Raw genomic sequence first — 22,413 nt, forward strand, 5'->3', positions numbered from 1 at the left:
GGTTACAAGCCTCAGCGAGCACCTCCAGCTCCGCTCCTTGAGATGAACAAGAAGGTGAGAGTGGTTTTTGGATAATTTACCTTGTGCCTCGTATCATGTCTTGTACATACTGTATATGATGAAGTAACTCTACATTACAAATTTACATTGAAAACCCATGTTGCATATAGATAAACTATTTCAAAAGGGTGGAGTTTTATTTTTCCACATTCATCTGATAATCCAGAACACTTATAAATCCCACCCCATCAGTTCTTGTAAATACCTGATTAATACAAAAACAAAAATTATTTTACTAAAATATGGCATAAAATGAACAGTGTTCAGACAATTTTTGCCTCCTCCCCATCTAAATCTATAAAGACTCATCTGTGAGTGACGTCACCTCAGTCTCCTGTGCAGATTTGTTGGAGGGGGATGGTCCCTTACACAATACCTCATATTGGGTGGAGACTACAGCACAGCATATCCGGTGTTATTTATACCATTCTGGAAGGATCTGGAACCATCTATACAGAAAAACCTCAAAATGTAGATACTGTCATACACGTTTAATCTGGATTACTCATTGGGGTCTCATACACATTTTGTAGACCTCCTAGAACCAAATTTATTAATTCAAAACAAAACAAAATTGTACCTGATCAGTCCCCTCACTACTCCCTCCTATTTGGACTCTGCGAAAGTAATGTAGCAGGGTTCAAAATTACATATCTCAACATAATAAGGTTGGGCACTCTATCTGGGGGGCACTAATTTGGCCCCCAGATAATACACAATAGCCTGGAACAAAAATGACTTTCTCCTGAAAAAAAATATTTTATCTTTTAAATAACTTACAACCATTTACCTTTAAAACATCTCACATTTTGAAAAATAACATTTAGGCAGTACTATAGCACTTGCCTGCATGTGTAAAAACAAAAATAACAATTATAATTATTTGTTCAATAAAACAGAAAATAATATCTGCTAATATTAATTACTACAAACCAATGAACTATATATAAGAATAGGGAACAGTGGGGGACATTTTCAAGGCCCCGTGTCTCACAATATCTGTATTTTAATTCATTTGAATTAACTTCAAAACATTCCAACATTAAATCTTATCACATCATAACACATAAATATGCAACGTAACTTTTATCTTTTTGCAGACAAATTCAGCCGGCTGTAATATTTTTTCTCACTTGGTGTACTTACGGACAACAGCGCATGCGCAGAGATAAGAAAAAAACCTTTGCACAGAAGAGATGAACTGATTTTAACCCCCTCACACAAAACACTAAAAATTTTAGAAAGTACTGCTGTTAAATATAAGAGCATACAATATAGATCTGCTATATTGTAGCCACTAGTTTCAAACTTCACACATGTTACATTACACACATGTCTCACACATCACACAGATGTTACATCACACCCGTTCACATTACACTCCCCCCGTTCTGACCCAAAATAGTGACTGCAATGTACCTGGCTGCTCCATTTTCTTCACTCTTCCTATCAAAATTTACCCCTTCATTCAAATAGTCCTTTATCACATCAATTTACATGTAACCACCTGTAATCCCCTACTTTGTCATTTTAACTTATGCCCAGTTAACAGAGTTTAACTCCTGGCCACCCACCATCCCTTTTTCAACTTTCCACAAACCATTCTCTTTATCACATGCAAACAACCATCTTACCGCTGCCAGCATCTTCAACTATTTTTTTACAGTGTGTTATTTTGTCTTCAAATTCTTCAAGCATCACAATATCCAACTCCCATCACTCTTTAACATTCTTTACAATTAAAGCCCCAGCTCCTTTTGCTCATTCTGCTATAATGATGTCGGGGACCCATGCCCGAAGGCAGTCCTGCATTTTTGTCTCACTTTCTTCTAGCCCCATGGTCGGAGAGCAGTAGGGTGATCTCCGGTAAATCCCCCATCTCCAGGCAAACTGACCACGTCTGCCGACAGATATCTCAGACTCCATCTCCTAGACTGTCTTACCAATACGATATCAAAAGTCGTTCCTCCAGACATTCTAGCAGTAGGGTAACCTTTCCTCTGATCCCTCACTGTTTTGAACATCAAGAACAGACAAAATGCTGTCAATCAATAATTGCAAGAGCAAATTCTTCAACACAATCGACATTCGTGAACCTTCATTGAATCAAGCAGGAGTTGGTCACATTTATTTCAAACATCTACAAACCCGTCACTGCCGGGGTATAGCTTTCGTTTCATACAGCCTGTGATGTATTTTGGTGATCATTTTTTTAGGGGCCCCTGTTGTGAGCTAATACCAAGGTCTTTCACTGTAATTGGTGTAGGTAATTATACTACTACGACACAGATGGCAATTGGGGTAAGTGTCAGGGTCATTCACTGAATGCAGGATGTTATTTTACAACGGTATTCAAGCCGGTGGTCTTATGTTATATTACTACAGACTGACTGACTTTGGATGTTATACTACATCAAAAGTCCATGCCGCGTTATCAAGTGCGTGCTAAAAATCAGTCTGTACTGATTCCCACCTTATGCCAGTCTGACAATGCATACAACTGGTGGTTTACACATAATATTACAAGCTGGCAGTGTGTGCTAGGAGTGTATCAATGATTATTCAAAACAACATTCAAAGTTTTCCTTATTGCACTAGATTCTCCATTATCAGGACTTAACCATTGAAGCCCATGTGGTACTACAGGATATTACTCACAAATATCCAACTTTTCTGTCACCTACCTCCCAGCCAATATCTCAGTGCAAACGGATAACAGGATAACTATTAATCCTTACACAACAACTAAATAACAAATGACACACTACAACAGAGCAGCACAAGTTTTTTCCTCACTGTCCAAACTACAATCCTTTCATTTCAAAAACTTCACATGCGAGTTACAACTTCTCTTAACCATGCGCTACGTCACCACATTCCAAACGAGGAGGTCATCACTTCTCCCAACTTTTTCTGGTTAACAATGTAATTGCCGGCAAAAATTCTCTCATGTCTTTCATATCAACAGTTCAAGATTATGTACGCACCTGCAATCCTTCATCACACAAAAAGTTGCAACATAGCTTTTTGGATCCATCATTTATACTAGAGATGAGCGAACTTATGAAAAGTTCGGTTCGGCTGGTTCGCCGAATTTCTTGAAAAAGTTCGATTCGGACCGAACCTGTAATTCAAGAAAGCCCATAAAAATCGTGTATGGAGCTCCTGTAATGACGGGTGGCTACATGTGTGCACCCGGCATTACGGCAGCGTTGCTAGGCGACGTCAGTAAATATTCACTGTCCAGGGTGCTGAAAGAGTTAACTGATCAGCAGTAACTCTTTCAGCACCCTGGACAGTGAATTCCGATCACAATATAGAGCAACCTGTAAAAAAAAAAAAAAAAAGACGTTCGTACTTACCGATAACTTCCTGCTTCTTCCTCCAGTCCGGCCTCCCGGCCATTGCCTTGGTGACGCGTCCCTCTCGACATCCGGCCCGACATCCCTGGATGACGTTTCAGCCAATGTGACCGCTGCAGCCAATCACAGGCCAATCACATGCTGCAGCGGTCACATGGACTGCCGCGTCATCCAGGGAGGTCGGGCTGAATGTCAAGAGAGGGACGCGTCACCGTTGCATTGGTGACGTGTCCCTCTTTCGGCATCCACCCCGACCTCCCTGGATGACGTTTCAGCCAATGTGACTGCTGCAGCCAATGACAGGCCAATCACATGCTGCAGCGGTCACATGGACTGCTGCGTCATCCAGGGAGGCCGGGCTGGATGTCAAGAGAGGGACGCGTCACCGTTGCCTTGGATGACACGGCAGTCCATGTGACCGCTGCAGCCTGGGATTGGCCTGTGATTGGCTGCAGCCTGGGATTGGCCTGTGATTGGCTGCAGCGGTCACTTGGACTGAATCGTCATCCCGGGAGGTCGGACTGGAGGAAGAAGCAGGGAGTTATCGGTAAGTAGGAACTTCTATTTTTTTTACACGTTGATGTATATTGTGATCGGAAGTCACTGTCCAGGGTGCTGAAACAGTTACTGCCGATCGCTTAACTCTTTCAGCACCCTGGACAGTGACTATCTCCTGACGTCGCGTACCGGAAAATCAGTGACTCATAAGCCGGGTTCGGTCAAAACGTGTTCGGCCGAACCCGGTGAAGTTCGGATTCACTGCGAACCGAACTTTTCACTATGTTCGGACCGAAACCGGGTTCGGTTGTCCCGGTTCGCTCATCTCTAATTTATACCATTACTGGATAAAGTGCCCCGTCCAGTCATGACAGCTAAGTACGAGGCTTACGCAATACATGTGTGAATGGTGTAAGAATAAGCTCCTTACCTACCGAGGTTTTTTGCAATTCACAGATGTAAAGCCAGACCTCTCTAGCGACAGCTATCAGATTGTCAGGGTTGTTTCGGCACCATTACTGTCGTGGAAGTCAATGGCCCAAAATATATTAGACTGAAATTTAGATGAGTGTTCCAACAGACAGTCACGCTGGGGACTTTATCCAGCATCCTAATCAGGAGCTTTTATACCGATATATATCGAGAGAGGAGAAATAACACACAGACGCTGCTGATATGCTTAAAATACTCCTCTGGGGGTTTATTGCCAAACTCAATTACAATAATATCGTTCAAAAGGGGTGTGACGATATTTCTTATTCAGCCAATAGCAGACCATAAGAATATTTCAAGTACATAATTATAATTATTCATTAAAAATGCTGACATCAGGTAACACCTTGAGACAAACATACAATGGGGGTGTTGTTAACTGCTCTTTCCCATGAGGAAGTTTGTTGCGATAACGCGATAGCGAGAAATAATTGCATTTTATGTCTGGGCGTTCAGACAACCCGCTAGCATAGATGTATGAAGACCATACTATGAACACATAGAGATAACACAGTTCTTTGAGACTCAAGCAACTATGTAGAGGAAAGGTCATTAAAATAATGGAGAATACATGTTTTAGTAATTTGGCATCCTGCTTGATAATTCATAATGTAATTTAATACAGAGAATATAAGCAAATAAACTATTCTTCACAACACCAAAGGATGAGTATGATCACTTTCAACTTCATTTTCTAGTCCATGTGCTGATTGGACAAGCCACTAGACAAGTCTCAAGCTGTTTTAAAGTGCATTTTAATTAAATGACCAATAAATATAAAAAATGTATAATTCATAACTACTGGAAACTGCCTTAGGCCCCATGCATACGTCCGTAGTTTTTATTCGCAATTACAGATCCGTAATTGCAGATAAAATACTGACACGTTGATTTCTATTGGCCACAGACACCTATTTTTCACATTTACGGACCGCGTTCCTATACTTATTACTGTCAGCACGGTCCGCAAATGCGGATGACACTCCGCGGCCCGTTCGTGCAGTATTTACTGACCATAAATGCTGCACGGTCGTGTGCACGAGGCCTTAATGTACTGTAATATTGCACATCTCATCATTTGTTATTCTGTATTGAATAAATGTATGACAAAATCCAATAAAAAAAAGTATTTAGGAGAAAAGTAAATATAAAATCCTTGTGTTAACCTCACACAACAATTTTACAAGTGTTTCTGGGCACTGAAATCAGAGTTGGTCCCAGTAAAGGCTCTAACTGTAGCAGTGTTAATAAATTATTCTATCTTCGACATTTGTGACAAGTCAGGAACTCTTTGTGTGTATTCAGCAAGGAGTATAGAATATTTACAGACAGAGAACCTGTCAATTATACAGAAGAGATTTGTTCCTTTGAATTTTTGTTCTCCATTTCTCAACTGATATCTTCTCCTGAGAAGTTGGATTCTCATAAATCCAGTAACTTGTGAATATTGTGAACAGTGGATTAAGAGGGGGGTAAAGAAATTCACTCTAAATATGACAAGGATTTTTCTATTGTTTTGTTTAAAGGGACACTGAGACTGATTTTCCATAGAAGTAGTTCTAGGCATATTTTTTAGAACTGTCTCTTTAATGAATACTGCAACCACAATCACATAGCTACCATGCCAAAACCTCATGTACTAAAAGACAGGTTTGTCAAAATGCTTGCTGCATTATCCACTCGTTGTAGTCAAGGTCATACTGCTGTTCTGAGACACACCACAACGCCATGTTGGAACCTGGCTTTAGGCCCAGGGCTGCATTAAAATATTTTAGAGCATCATAGAATGAAATGGACGGGGCCCACTGTAAATCTGGTTGATGTGCCATTCAACTGCTGTTGGCTGTTTCTACTTATTTTCCAAGAGGTGAGGTTAGCTGAAGACAGCCAATAGACAATCTATCTGGCCATCTTAGCTGCTGTGGCTTTTCCATGAAAGCAAAGAATATCCTACAAGGGGAACAGTGCTTACCTAATAATAGTTATAAAATAATCTTTATATATAAAGCGCCAACATATTCTGCAGAGTAATACGTTCAAATTGAATTTTGAAATGAATGAGCAACCAGTGCAGTGACTGGCACAGGGAAGAGGCACTGGAGTAGCGGTTGGTCAGAAAGATGAGCCTGGCTGCTGCATGAAGGATAGATTGGTGAGGGGAAAGTTTGGTAAGGGAAAGACAGATTAGTAATGAGTTACTGTAGTCAAGACATGAAATAATCAGAGCAACAATGAGAGGTTTGGCTGTTTCCACAGTAAGAAAAGGGCGGATTCTGGAAATGTTTTTGAGGTGCAGATGACACGAGCGTGAAACTGATTGAATATGAGAAGCATAGGAAATATCTGAGTGGAACATAACCCCAAGAAAGCGGACGTGCTCCCTGCTGCCCAGGAGTTATGGTACTACCACATACTGAGATGGAGACATCAGGTTTCGGTAGGTTAGTAAATGGTGAAGACCAGTGAGGGACACAGGCAGCTCGGGGCCCCTGTACAAGAACAGTATATGGACCCCTTGCTCTCCAATATCTTATCATAGATCACTCCTTATGTCGCTCTAACAATCCATCAGTAATTCTTAGCCATAAAATGTATTACCTCAGGCATTGACGTGCAATCTAATAAATAGAAAAAGGCTGTTTTAAGGTGCAGTGGGACCCTTATCTACTGGGGCCCTGTGCAGCTGCACAGGTTGCACCAATGGTATGTCCGCCCCTGGTGGAGACACAAAGAGCTCAGTTTTTGAAAGATTCAGTTTCATTTTGAGAAAGGACATGATGTTAGAGACAGCGGACAGACAATGTCTGGTGTTTTGTATTAGAACGGGGGTGATGTCATGGGAAGAGGCATATAATTGGGTGTCATCAGAATGGAGATGGTACTCTAAGCCAAATCTGCTGATACAGTAGTTTGTCTAATAGGGGCTGTGTAGAGAGAAAAGAGGAGAGGACCTAGGACTGATCCCTGAGGAACCACAACAGCAAGAGGAAGAGGAGAAGTAGTAGTGCCAGTAAATGATACACTAAACAAGTGGTCGAAGAGGTAGGAAGAAAACCCAATTTCGTGAGGCTTCAGTTTCCGGACTCCCACTGATATAAACTTCTGAACTAATTTTTTTCACTCTGGCTTGTAGCTGCTTCTCCCCACCTTGAGTTGACAGGTAGGACCCTTATGTGGCTGACCCCTCCTGTACTGCCCCGATGACAACCCTGCTTAAAACCATTTCACATGGCCATAATACAGGTGCATTTTTGACTGTAAAGTGTCCTTTTAATAGATTCAGTACAACTGTCATGACAAATGAAAAATAATATCAGTCACTAATGTCTTGAATGAATAATTACACTTGTCTGTAATTCAGCATCTCACAATGAAACTTGCCTATCGAAAGATCGCACTTTGTTGGGCATTAATGTTAAAACATTAAAAAACGCATTAAGTTGATCACTTTGGTGAACTTTGGGTATTGTCGCAACAAGTCTGTATAAAAACAAGTGTCATTTATCATGCTCAATTTAATAACCAGTTTATTTTATTCTTCTAACAAAAAAAAACCCTTAAGTTACAGTCAAGGACACAGCTATCTACGTAGCGACCGTTCCTAATAAGAAGCTTTAATGTGTGTCAGTGAATATTTCTTACCACATTTAATTTATATGTAAAAATAGGAATTTCGTAAAAGGCTGAAATAGTAAGTAATGTCAGTGGCACATGAAAGTATTATATCTGTTTAATAGTCTGACAAAGCGTGAACTTTTTGGCTATAAAGTCGTGCATGACAACTGCTAAAATCCTAATCAAATGCAAACCTCCCAACATTTTACACCCCATTCTGCCCAAAAGTGCTTTCAAAATCACATAAATTCATGCCAATTTCAATAAGCCCTGCCCTTTTCACAAATCCACTTGCAGGACAATCCAGTGAAAAATGAGATATAATGGAAACCATAACGCTTTGCTAGAGCCGGTTTAGGGCGAATACCACCGCCGCATGGACTCTATTGACTGATAATAGGCGTCGTCGAGTTCCGGCGTAGTCTCTGTCATTTTTTGGATGGTGGAATACTTTATTTAAGAATTTTCAGTTAACAATAGACAAAGGTAAAAAAAAAAATCTGCAAAGTACGAGCGTACTTCTATAGGTACAAAATAAGGAGCAGATGAGGTGTACAGTATTAATGGACAAAGATCTAAAGTTAACACAAAATTACAAGTTTTGGGCCCCGATAATGGGGAATAGCTTGTCAAGGGAAAAGAGGTAGGGTTGTCCACAGAGTTCAAGAAAACGTGGTTGTCATGGTGTCTATGGAGAACATAATAGGATCAGGCTACTTTATGTATCCTGCTGCTATTCAAGAACAATTTTTTATGGGTTGGTAAAAAAAAAAGGGAGACAGGTTGTGGTGCACCCTAAACCACTGTAGTCGGATTGAAGTATGAGATAGTGCTAGAATGTTAAAAGAAGGCCATTAGGCCAGGGATTGCAATGTGAGGGTTGGTGATGGTAATCAATAAATCTGCTGCAAAAGCTCTTTAGAACGAGGATAGTGGTATCTATCATTTTAAGGGCTTATTCAGACGAACGGGATATACGTCCGTGCAACTCACGCAGCGTAAAAATCACACACCTGTCTGCACGGCCCCATAGACTAATATAGGTCTGTGCGACGCGCGTGAAAGTCCCGCGCGTCGCACAGACCTATATTAGTCTATGGGGCCGTGCAGACAGGTGTGTGATTTTTACGCTGCGTGAGTCCGCAGCGAAAAAGTCATGACATGTTCGTTCTTTGGGCGTATTTCGCGCATCACGCACCCATTGAAGTCAATGGGTGCGTGAAAATCACGCATGCCACACGGAAGCACTTCCGTGGGATGCGCGTGATTCACGCAACGTCTGTGAAAAGGATGAATGAAAACAGAAAAGCACCACGTGCTTTTCTGTTTACAAACATCCAAACGGAGTGTCATAATGATGGCGGCTGCACGAAAAGCACGCAGCCGCGCATCATACGGGGCTGTCACACGCAACTGTCAAGTGCCTTTTGCACGCGCAAAACGCCGCGTTTTTTGCGCGCGCAATCGCACATGCTCGTGTGAATCTGGCCTAAAGTACACCTTTGAAAGGCATTTTTTTTAATAAATAGTTTAATCAGTATGATTCGTGCAACTTTATAAATAGTTTTTATTAAGATTTATTTTTACTTTTTGAGACACAGCTGCTCTGTATTCGCTATACAGAGCAGCTGTATCTTTCGCTAAGACCTGAATCCGTCAGTCGTGCGGACCTGACGGGTGTATTGTCGGCGGATGCTGTATGGATCCACCTGTATGTAAGTTATGAACTTAGATGTGATACGCAGGACCCGCTGAACCCGTCAGTCCCGCGGACCTGACGAGAACAGGATTTAGCAAACGATACAGCAGCTCTGTATAGAAATTAGCTCTGTATAGATAATACAGAGCAGCTGTATCTCAAAAAGTAAAAATAACAAAAAAAATATTTCTAAAATAGCACCAATCACACTGATTGACCTTTTTATTTTAAAAAATGCCTTTCAAAGGTTTACATAGCCTTTAACTTTAAGACTGAGTTTTCATATGCCAGTCTTAATAGAAAAATTAGCAGTGAATTCAGGGCTATTTTTCAGGTGAAATACGTATGACGCAATCTGCCACAGAGCCTACGAACGCTGAGGTGAACATAGTCTGAACACAGATGTTAATGTCAGAGGAGGTTTGGAGCTCTGCAGTTATTGAGTCAGCAGAGATTTGGCGACTTTTATGCACTATGCGTCTCATTCCTTGACGACCCCGCTCTGTAACTTTACGAGTATTCTCATCCTGATGTGGCTACGTCCTGCTGCTCATAACGAGCATAAACGTCCAGCGTCGTCAACCAGTTAAGCTAAAATTTAATACGAGAGAAATGTCTTCAAAGACATCTAATCGACACCCTCTAATACTTTCCCCCCAAACGCCCATTTAAGTGACACAACAAAACAGGCTCTGTATGTAAATTAACCAGCAGTCTCTGCTGATTGGCTGAGAGAGACCACAAGGCTACATTCCACGTAGATCCTCTGCTCCTGTCTTACCATTGTGCTATGGGATGCAGTAATAACACGTGCTGGCACAGAGTTTTTTTATGATATCTATTAGATGCCATAAGTCATAATGACAGATTCCCTTTAAAGCGATGATGCATAAACATACACATGGTAAACAGGTTTTACCAGATATCTGTGCACAGATTTTTGCATTATCTTTATATATGTTGGTATATTGGAATTACAGTTTCATTGTTTTTCTAGACAACATCTTTTACGTGTGCATGACTCACTCTGATGCTCAAAACACACTTCATATAAAAATCACTGAGTTCATTTTTCAAGATGCAAATCATTTGATGGCAATGTGACAAGAACGTTATTTCGGTATGGCACGTGGGAGCTGGGAGGAGGGTTGCCAACATTTAAAATGACTCAGGATTCTTAATGAATATGCAGTAATGGTAATAGGCGAAAGTGTAATTATTAACAAATAGAATCATTCTTCATTGTCTAAGAAAGACAGAAATAGATGGTTAACTCTGAAGCTATAATTAAATTAACCAATGTTTTCTCTGTAATCCGTTCTGAAATTGTGATTGTTCAGGTACAGGGGAATCTGGAGAAAGGCGTCACTTCAGAAATCTGTGCTAGGAATTGGAATAATATGTGCAGAGGTAGCAGTTACACCCCGGCCCTGGTGTCTGAGGGGGCCAAGAGCCCCTCTGCCACATAAGGAGACACCAGTATTATAAATGGCATATGTATAATAAGTAGGTGCAGGGAGGTTTACAGATTTGAAGTAAGAAAAAAATGTCTCTTCTGTCTAAAAACATAACTTGAAGCTCCAGGGCCCTAATGCAAAATCTATAACAGGGCCCCTCACATACCACATGCCATTTATAATATTGGTGTCATCTTATGTGGCAGAGATGTTTTTGGGCCCCCACAAACATAAGGGGCCTGGGTGCGACTCAGTGGCATAGTTAGCGGGGGGCAGAAGGGGCGGTGGCCCCAGGCCCACTGAGACGATGAGGCCCGCCGAGATGGTGGGTCCCGCCGCTTCGCCGCCCCCACCATGGACGTGCTGCTTGCTAGGCACGTCTGCAAGAGCACAACTCTGACGATGCCTGTCAGGAGCAGAAGAAGCCTACGTGTGAGGAGAGGGTGAGTTATCCCTGATGGACAAAGTTTTATAGTTAGGGTTTATATACAGGGATAATGGCTTGTATATACAGGGATGATGGGGGTTAATACAGGGATGATGGCTGGACTACCCATCATCCCTATATATAACCCTCATCATCCCTGTATATAGCAACCATCATCCCTGTATATACCAGCCACCATCCCTGTATATACCAGCCATCATTCCTGTATATAACCACTGTTATCACTGTTTATACTAGCCAGGCTGGTATATACAGGGATGATGGGGGTTATATACAGTGATGATAGCTGGTATATACAGGAATAATGGCTGGTATATATAGGGATGATGGCGGTTATATACGGGGATGATGGACCAGCCATCATCCCTGTATATACCAGGCATCATCCATGTATCTAACCCCCATCATCCCCATATATAACCCCATCATCCCTGTATATACCAGCCATCATCCCTGTATATACAAGCCATTATTCCTGTATATAACCACCATCATCCCCGTATATGACCACCATCATCCCTGTATATACCAGCCATCATCCTTGTATATACCAGCCATCATTCCTGTATAAAACCACCATAAAATCACCATTATTACCAGCCAGGCTGGTATATACAGGGATGATAGGGGTTATATACAGGGATGATGGCTGGTATATACAGCAACAGGGATAATGGTTGGTATATATAGGGGAGATGGGGGTTATATACAGGGATGATGGGGGTTATATACGGGGATGATGGCTGGTATATACAGGGATGATGGCTGGTATATACAGTAACATTGATGATGTTTGGTATATACAGGGATGATGGGGGTTATATACTCTTTCATTCACTTTCAGAGAGGTCTACTACACTTTCTAATGCAAACTCCTCTGTCAGATGTCAGAGAAAAGGCTATGTACACCTTTATACATATATATATATATATATATATATATATATATTTATGTGTGTATCAGTGTATTTGGTACAAATTTCTAATTACTCAGGATCCACCTGTTATCGATCACATCTAAGTTATGAACTCAGGCTTCGTTCACATCTGCGTCGGGGTTCCGATCATGGGTTCCATCAGACCATTCTGACAGGGAAACCCATGAACGGAAACCAAACGGAAACCATAGCTTTCCGTTTGCATTACCATTGATTTAAACTACGCTATTGATTCGACCGAATAAACGTAAACCTTACAGAAACGGAGACAAACGGAAACCATTAGCAACGGAAGCGTTACCATTGAAATCAATGGTAATGCAAACGGAAAGCTATGGTTTCCATTTGGTTTTGTTCATGGGTTCCCCTGACGGAAAGGTCTGATGGAACCCATGATCGGAACCCCGACACAGATGTGAACGAAACCTTAGATATGATCGATAACAGCTCGATCCTGCGTGTTACATGCATTGGTGGCCCACTGGGTTGGGGCCCACTCAAATATGTTTCGCCCCTCCCTGTGCTAAACCCCTAGCTACACCTCTGGTATGACTGCTACCTCTGCACCCCTAATAGTTAAAGTCTATGTACACCATTGAAGAGTTTGTTTTTTTTACAACTTTTAAATTTACTTGTATTTTTTTTTTAAATTTGACGTTTTAAGATACAGCTTCTATGTATCCTGTATACATAGAAGCTGTATCATTCTGTCAAAGCCAATTTTGTCAGTGAAGCTGAGCTGACAGTTTGGCTAAAAGCTGGTCCTGCATGTCTGTGACATACAGGATCCAGGTAATATCAACCACATTTAAGTTCTGAACATAGATATGATTCTTAGCTGGATTTTGTGTGTCAAAGACATGCAAGAGCAACCTTCAGCCAAGCCATCAGCTCAGCTGAGCTAACGGCCACAGAGTCCTTCTGGGTTATGGTCGGTATGAGTCGCAGCACACATATATCTGCATTTCCCTTAGGCTACATTCACACGAGCGTGTCCGATTTGCAATCGTAAAAAACACAGCACATTTCCTGCATTTCATGTCTGTGTGCCACATTGTGCGTTGCGTACGGCATCAGTGCCCTTTGTGTGTGGCATGCGTTTTTTCACTTCTGTGCAAGCAATTATTTTTAAAAAATGTTTCTGCATTTGATGTGTGAAACACGGACAGCATACGGATGTCGTCCGCGGTTTTCACACACCCATACAGTTCACTGGGCGCCCACGTCCACAAAAATGCAGCAATATAGTGCATGCAGTGAGTTTCACGCAAAAGACACTTGCTGAGTGAATACTCACGCATGAATTGCCTCATTGAAATGAATAGGTCCGTGTGCTGTCAGATATTTCAACGGACAGCACACGGGCGAGGAATATAGTCCTTAGCAGTGCCACAGTCAACAAAGATTTTGGCAAACTGAAAAGTTTTATAAAATGTTGTGTGGTGTGTAAAAGCCACTGAACAAAGGGGGGAATTTATTAAGACTGGCTTTTCAAATGCCAGTCTTAATAGAAAGAAATTTGGAGTAAGATGTGACGCATTTATTAAGAGGCAAATGCCTCTTAATAAATGTGTCACATATTTGGCGGGCCATGCACCATAATTGCAACTCAACGAGCGTGGTGGAACGCCATTTATTCCCCCTCGGCCATAAAAATAAAAAACTATACTCACCACACTGCTCTTCTTCTCCTCTCCAGGTCCCCTTAGGCTCCCTCAGCAGGCCGCATGGCTCATACAAGGTCCTGACCCCGAGTAGCTTTAGGGCCTTATATAAAATGCAGCGCTCAGCATCATCACTGCTGCCTGCAACATTCTCACGCTGCCTGCCATCAGTATGTTGTATGAGCTGTGTCATGCTGAGAGGACATGAAGGGGAGAAGAGAAGCGATAAGGTGAGCATTAATTTTCTTGTTTCTTTTTTTTTTTATCCAATTGTCTGGGGGTTGTGGATTTGGGGGTATATACTCAGTGGCGGACACAGACTGCAAAAGGCCCCTGTGCAGATAATGTGCCAGGGCCCCCCCCCCCCCCACCCCGCAAACTTCTCATGGCCGACGGTCCGCTTTCAGCTGCATCGCTGGGTCTCCTAAGTGACCCAACAATGCAGCACTAGCAGCCGGGGCGTCACTAAGGCTGGGTTCACACACACACTATTTACGGACGTAATTTGGGCGTTTTAGCATTGAATTACATCCGAAAATGCGGCTCAAAAGCGTCGGAAAACATCTGCCCATTCATTTGAATGGGTCTTACGATGTTCTGTGCCGATGGTCATTTTTTTTTACGCGCCGCTGTCGAAAGGCGGCGCGTAAAAAACTGCCTGTCACTTCTTCAGATGTAAATGGAGCCGTTTTCCATGGACTCCATGGAAAACCAGCTTCAATTACTTCCGTAGTGGACGCAGCAAAAGACGCCTGCACATGCCATTACGGCTGAAATTACGGTGCTGTTTTCTCCTGAAAACAGCACAGTAATTTCAGCCGTAACAGACGCTGCCGTGTGAACATACCCTCAGGGCTTAAAATGTCCGGGAAATAGCCCCAATACATATGTGTCCGCCCCAAAAAAAAGTGTGTGTATAGGAGACAGCATAGCATATCTATAGCACTACGACCCTATAAACTATGGATAGGATTAGATACAGTGGCTGAGCAGACAGTATCACACATGATAGGATTAGATACAGTGGCTCAGAAGGCAGTATCACACATGATAGGATTAGATACACAGCTCAGCAGACAGTATCACACATGATAGGATTAGATACAGTGGCCCAGCAGACAGTATCACACATGATAGGATTAGATACAGTGGCTCAGCAGACAGTACCACACATGATAGGATTAGATACAGTGGCTCAGCAGACAGTACCACACATGATAGGATTAGATACAGTGGCTCAGCAGACAGTATCACACATGATAGGATTAGATACAGTGGCTCAGCAGACAGTACCACACATTATAGGATTAGATACAGTGGCTCAGCAGACAGTATCACACATGATAGGATTAGATACAGTGGCTCAGCAGACAGTATCACACATGATCGGATTAGATATAGGGCCCAGCACAGTATCATACATGATTGGATTAGATACACAGCTCAGCAGACTGTATCACACATGATAGGATTAGATACAGGGCCCAGCTCGCTGACATTGCGGCTCCAGCGCTGGACCCAGGAAAGGTAAGAATAATAATTTTGCTTCTTTATGTGTTACTGATTATTTTTGTGTGTTTGTGTTTTTTTTACAGGTTCGGTTGTTGGACTTCGGATACGAGGACTTCAATGACGGCGTTTTTTTTATTCTCAATAAAATGGTTAATGAGGGTTGTGTTTTTATTTCAATAAAAAAAATTTCTATGTGCTTGTATCTTTTTAAACTTTATTATCACCGCCTTAGTAATGGCCGCTGGCTGATTGACAACCTCCATTACTAAGGCGAGGCTTAATGTTAGCCGGTGCAGAGTCTACACTAACCCCCATTATTACCCCGGTACCCACCGCCACCAGGGGTACTGGGAAGAGCCGGGTACAAACCAGTACCCGACCAGCTGTAGTGACGGGCAGGCACCGGGGTGGCCGCAGGCTGGTAGTATTAGGCTGGGGAAGGCCAAAAACAGTGGCCCTTCCCACCCTTGTAATGCTGCCTGCTGCTGCTGTGTTGTATCTGGCTGGTTATGAAAATTGGGGGGGACCCGACATCGTTCTTTCCAATTATTTTTTAAATGACGTGGCGTCCCCCCCATTTTCATAACCAGCCAGATACAATAAAGCAGCAGCAGCCTAGCATCACCAGGGTAGGAAGGGCCACTGTATCTGGCCTTTCCCCTCCTGATAATACCAGCCTGCGGCCACCCCAGTGGCCGACCATCACTACAGATGGTCAGGTACTGGATCGTACCCGGCTCTTCCCAGCACCCCTGGTGGCGGTGGGTACCGGGGTAATAAAGGGGGTTAGTGTTAGCCTCTGCACCGGCTAACACTAAGCCCTGCCTTAGCAATGGATGCTGTCAATCAGCCGGCGGCCATTACTAAGGCGGTAGTAATATAGTTTAAAAAAAACCACAAAGACATAGAAAAAATATTTTATTGAAATAAAAAAAAAAAACACAACCCTCATTAACCATTTTATTAATAAAAAAAAAAGCTGTCATCGAAGTAGTCCTGGAATCCGCCGTAGTCCAACGACCGAACCTGTAAGAAAACACACAAAAAATGATTAGTAACACATGTGTTAGGGTATGTGCACACACACTAATTACGTCCGGAATTGACGGACGTATTTCGGCCGCAAGTACCGGACCGAACACACTGCAGGGAGCCGGGCTCCTAGCATCATAGTTATGTACGACGCTAGGAGTCCCTGCCTCGCTGCCGGACAACTGTCCGGTACTGAAAACATGATTACAGTACAGGACAGTTGTCCCACAGCGAGGCAGGGACTCCTAGCGTCGTACATAAGTACGACGCTAGGAGCCCGGCTCCCTGCAGTGTGTTCGGTCCGGTACTTGCGGCCGAAATACATCCGTCACTTACGGACGTAATTAGTGTCTGTGCACATACCCTAAGGCTTAGATACAGGGCCCATGTGTGATACTGTCTGTGGGACCCTGTATCTAAGCCTACCACAAGGTAGGCTTAGATACAGGGTCCAGCAGACAGTAATCTTATACAGTATAAGATTACTGTGTGCTGGGGCCCTGTATCTAAACCTACAGTGTGGTAGGCTTAGATACAGGGCCCAGCAGACAGGATCACGCATGGGCCATGTATCTAAGCCTACCATGTGATTGGCTTAGATACAGGGCCCAGCAGACAGCATCACACAATCTGTGATCCTGTCTCATGGGCCCCCTAAGCCTGCTACATCGTAGGCTTAGGGGTTGTGCAGTCCCTAAACATTGATGGCCTATCCACAGGATAGGCCATCAATAGCTGATGTGTCGCCCGGGACCCGCAAATCAGCTGTTTTGAAGGGGCCGCAGCACTCGTACGAGAGCTGCTTCCCCTTCATTTCACTACTCGCCCACACTGTGAATCGCCGAAACCGATTCACAGTGTGACCGGAATGAAGTGACAGGAATGAAGGGGAGCAGCTCTCGTACGAGTGCTGCGGCCCCTTCAAAACAGCTGATTGGCGGGTCCCAGGAGTCGGACCCCGCCAGTCAGGGCTATCTTACCTTCCTCTTCGGCCGCGGCGGGAGTTCTGTCGTCTCCATGCTGTGCGCGGCGCATAGCGCTGTGACGTCATGTGCTGCGCACAGCGCCTGACGTCAGGACCTCCGCTGCGATCCGGAACCAGGAAGGTAAGTAAAGTATGTTACTATAGTAACAGGGGCCCGCGGCCCGAGTTACTATAGTAACTTTTTATTGATGTGGTGCGGGGGGCCGTGGGCCCCCCTGGCTTCGGGGCCCGGTCGCAATTGCGACCGCTGCGACCCCTATAGCTACGCCAGTGGTCCACGGGCCTCTGTCTCAGTCCTCAGCATCGCGCAGCTGAGAACTGAGTCGGCCAGCAGAGGAACGGGCCCCCTTCCCACGCGGGGCCCTTGTGCAGCTGCACCGGCTGCACATGCGGTATGTCCGCCCCTGTATATACTGATCATGCAGGTTATAGATCTTGGCACGGGCCTCCACCTTGATAGGCCCCAAAGAGTGAAATCTAGATTTTCACTGTAATTTATGTCGAGCTGCTGTGGAAGGCCCTTTTGTGACTCTCCTACGCTAGAAAACTGGCGTTGAAAGGTTAATAAATTCCACCACTATAATCTATCTTATCTCCATTTGCTGTGTAGCATAATGCAAAGTATAGTGTAAAAACTGTAAAGATCTGTTATAGGATTACTAAAATGAGGTGCAGAAAAATGTCTGCACACATAATCACTACTTTATCTCTACGGATATAGAAACATTTACTTACATACGTGTGAATTATATTACAGTCTCTTGTTAACAACTGGCAACTTTGGATGGAGTTGGGTCATGTACTAGGAGTGTGGGGCACCAATCTTCACTTGTTACTATCTTGACCAGAAAATCCATGAGCTTTGCAGTAAAATATGAACTACAGAAGGTGTGAGCTTTTCATTTTTGTAAAATATCTTTAATGCGTGTAGAATGAATTACCAAATGCAGCGTTCCATGCAGAACAGAAATGCTTAGGTTGACTTTTGAGTTGTGTGTTATGTATAAGCGTATACATATAAAAGAGAGTTTTTGTAGCTCAGCATTTCTCTGTAGCATGAATCATCCTTTGTTATAGTGCTCAACATATTCAGTAAATTATTAATGTTCACAATATAAGTGACTACACTTCATGTCAATAGCAATGAACGTAACTGAACTGCTGTATTTCATATATACCACTGAATACTGCTATAAAACGGCAACATAAACCTGGTCAAACCTCAAGGTGAGTGGGCATCACAAGGGATATATTATTAGGCTGGGTTCACACCAGCATTTGGCTTTCCGTTGTTCTGAGCAGAACATCGGAAATACCGGAAGCGCCAGTTCTGTTGCGGCAAAGACACAACCGGTTGCCGATGGAACCCATTGACTTTAAAGGGTTCCATTGCGTTTTCATCAGGGTGTCCGTGGTTTTACAGGAAACCCCTACCGGAGCCTACAACACAGATGTGAATGAGGTCTAAGAGCAGGGGTGGGATCTGGCCGGTTCGTCCTGGTTCTCCCGAACTGCTTGTTAAAATTACAGCCAGTTCGCAGAACCGGGTGAAGCGGGAAGCCGGAACCGGTCCCCTGCACTCAAATGTATTTGTGTCCTTAGGACGCGGATACAATTAACTTCACTAGCGCTGCCCTGGCGAAGCACATGATGCCTCGCCATTTGGCACTTTAGTGATGATGCAGTCGGCGCGATGACATCATTGCACCGCTGCATCGTTCTGCTGGAGGAGGACTGGCGCCGCTGGAGGATGGAGCGGGAACGGAACAGGTAAGAATATAATGTTTTTTTTCCCTTCTACCGTGGGCAGCGTTGGGGGCCTTATCTATAGGGGACTATACAGGTAACAGTAACTACAGGGGACAATACATAGGTAACAGTAACTACAGGGGACTATATAGGGAACAGTAACTACAGGGGACTATAGGGAACACTAACTACGGGAGACTATAGGGAACAGTAACTGCAGGGGACTATATAGGGAACAGCAACTACAGGGGACAATACATAGGTAACAGTAATTACAGGGGACTATATGGGGAACAGTAACTACAGGGAACTATATAGGGAACAGTAACTACAGGGGACTATATAGGGAACAGTATCTACAGGGGACTATATAGGAAACAGTAACTACAGGGGACTATAGGGAACACTAACTACAGGGAACTATATAGGGAACAGTAACTACATGGGACTATATAGGGAACAGTAACTACAGGGGACTATAGGGAACACTAACTAAAGGGGACTATATAGGGAACAGTAACTACAGGGGACTATATAGGGAACACTAACTACTGGGGACTATAAAGGGAACTAACTACAGGGGACTATATAGGGAACACTAACTACATGGGATTATATAGGGAACACTAACTACAGGGGACTATATAGGGAATACTAACTACAGGGGACTATATAGGGGCCCTTATCTACAGGGAATGCCTCAGGGGGCTCTATCTACAGGGACCGACAGAGGGGGCTCTATCTATAGGGAATGCCACAGGGGGCTCTATCTACAGGCAATGCCACAGGGGGCCCTCTCTACAGGGGGCACTATACAGGGAACGCTACAGTGAATGCCACAGGGGGCACTATCTACAGGGAACCCTACAGTGGTCCCTGTCTGCAGGGAACGGTATATGGGGCACTATCTACAGGGAACGCTACTACCTACAGAAGGCTCTATGGGGAGCACTATCTACAGAGGGCTCTATGGGGAGAACTATTTATATAGAGGCCTCTAATGGGAGCACTATCTACATAGGGCTCTACGAGGGGCACAATCTACAGGGGGCTCTATGAGGGGCACTATCTACAGGGGGCACTGTGTGTGAAGCATTACTTTACAGTGTTTGACACAATTTTATTCATGGGCACAGTGTATGGTACTATTATAATCAGGGGTACAGTGTATGGTACTATTATAATCAGGGGTACAGTGTATGATACTATTATATTCAGGGGCACAGTGTGTAGCACTATTATATTCGGGGACACAGTGTATTATACTATTATATTTAGTGGCATAGAGTGTGGCACCATAAGAATTTGCTCTTCGTTTATAGGTGCAGAAATTTTGAAAAAGTGAGTTTCCGAAGACATCTGATTGAGCAAATTGACCCATTTCCGCAGAAATGGGCCATAGCCAGGAGGCATCATAGAGCTCTGGACCAGATGGAAAAGTAAAGAGAAAAAGAATGACTCTGAGAAGTCATCACTGGTGAGTCACTAAATGTAAATGTTTATTCTCCCTGTGACTGCTCAGTACTGTAGTCACTGTGTGATCTGCAGCGAGATAATGTCAGCGAGAACATATATACAACTCCAGAACCAAGCTCAGTACATAAATACAGCATCAGAACCAAGCTCAATACCTAAATACAGCCCCAGAACGAAGCTCAGTATGTATATACTGCATCAGAACCAAGCATAGTACATAAATACAGCACCAGAACCAAGCTCAGTACATAAATACAACACCAGAACCAAGCTCAATACATAAATACAGCCCCAGAACCAAGCTCAGTACATAAATACAACACCAGAACCAAGCTCAATACATAAATACAGCACGAGAACCAAGCTCAGTACATAAATACAACACCAGAACCAAGCTCAGTACATAAATACAACACCAGAACCAAGCTCAGTACATAAATACAACACCAGAACCAATCTCCATACATAAATACAACACCAGAACCAAGCTCAATACATATATACAGCCACAGAACAAAGCTTAGTACACATATACAGCACTAGAACAAAGCTCAGTACATATATATCAGAACAACCGAGCTCAAAACACACACATATATATATATATATATATATATATATATATATATATATATATATATATATATATAAATATAAAAAATAATAATAATAAAAAAAAAGTCTGGTGCTGTATACTAGTCCTTCTCAATGAATTAGAATATCAAAAAGTTAATTTATTTCAGTAATTCAATTCAAAAAGTGAAAATGTTATATAGATTCATTGATCACAGAGTGATCTATTTCCAGCATTTTGTTCTTTTAATGTTGATGATTATGGTAACAGTTAATGAAAACCCAAAATTTAGTGTCTCAGAAAATTGGAATATTATATAAGCCCAATTTGAAAAAGTATTTTTAATACCGAAATGTCGTCCTACTTAAAAATATGTGCAGTATCTGCCCTCAATACTTGGTCGGGGCTCCGACACTGCATGAATTCCTGCATCACTGCAGTGTGGCATGGGGGCGATCAGCCTGTGGTAGTGCTGAGGTGTTATGGAAGCCGCATTGATAACCCCTCAGCAGTGCCACCGGCTGAACGCCCCCATGCCACGCCGCATTGATGCAATAATTCATGCAAAAGGAGCACCGACCAAGTATTAGGGGTCAGATACTGTATGTTCATTTTTTGTAGGACAACATTTCGATACTAAAAATAATTTTTGGAAACTGGGCTTATATAATATTCTAATTTTCGGAGTGACTTAGATTTTGGATTTTCATTAACTGTTCCCATAGTCATCAACATTACTGTAAAGCTTCTGTGTCTACGCCCATGGGCAATCAGTCTGCACCTGCTCCTATGTCTATGAGACTGACTCCATCTTCCACCACTCAGGATGGCAGGCTTAGGAGTGGGAGAGCC

Source organism: Rhinoderma darwinii, chromosome 2, assembly GCF_050947455.1.
Source record: "Rhinoderma darwinii isolate aRhiDar2 chromosome 2, aRhiDar2.hap1, whole genome shotgun sequence".
In the NCBI taxonomy this organism is placed as follows: domain Eukaryota; kingdom Metazoa; phylum Chordata; class Amphibia; order Anura; family Rhinodermatidae; genus Rhinoderma; species Rhinoderma darwinii.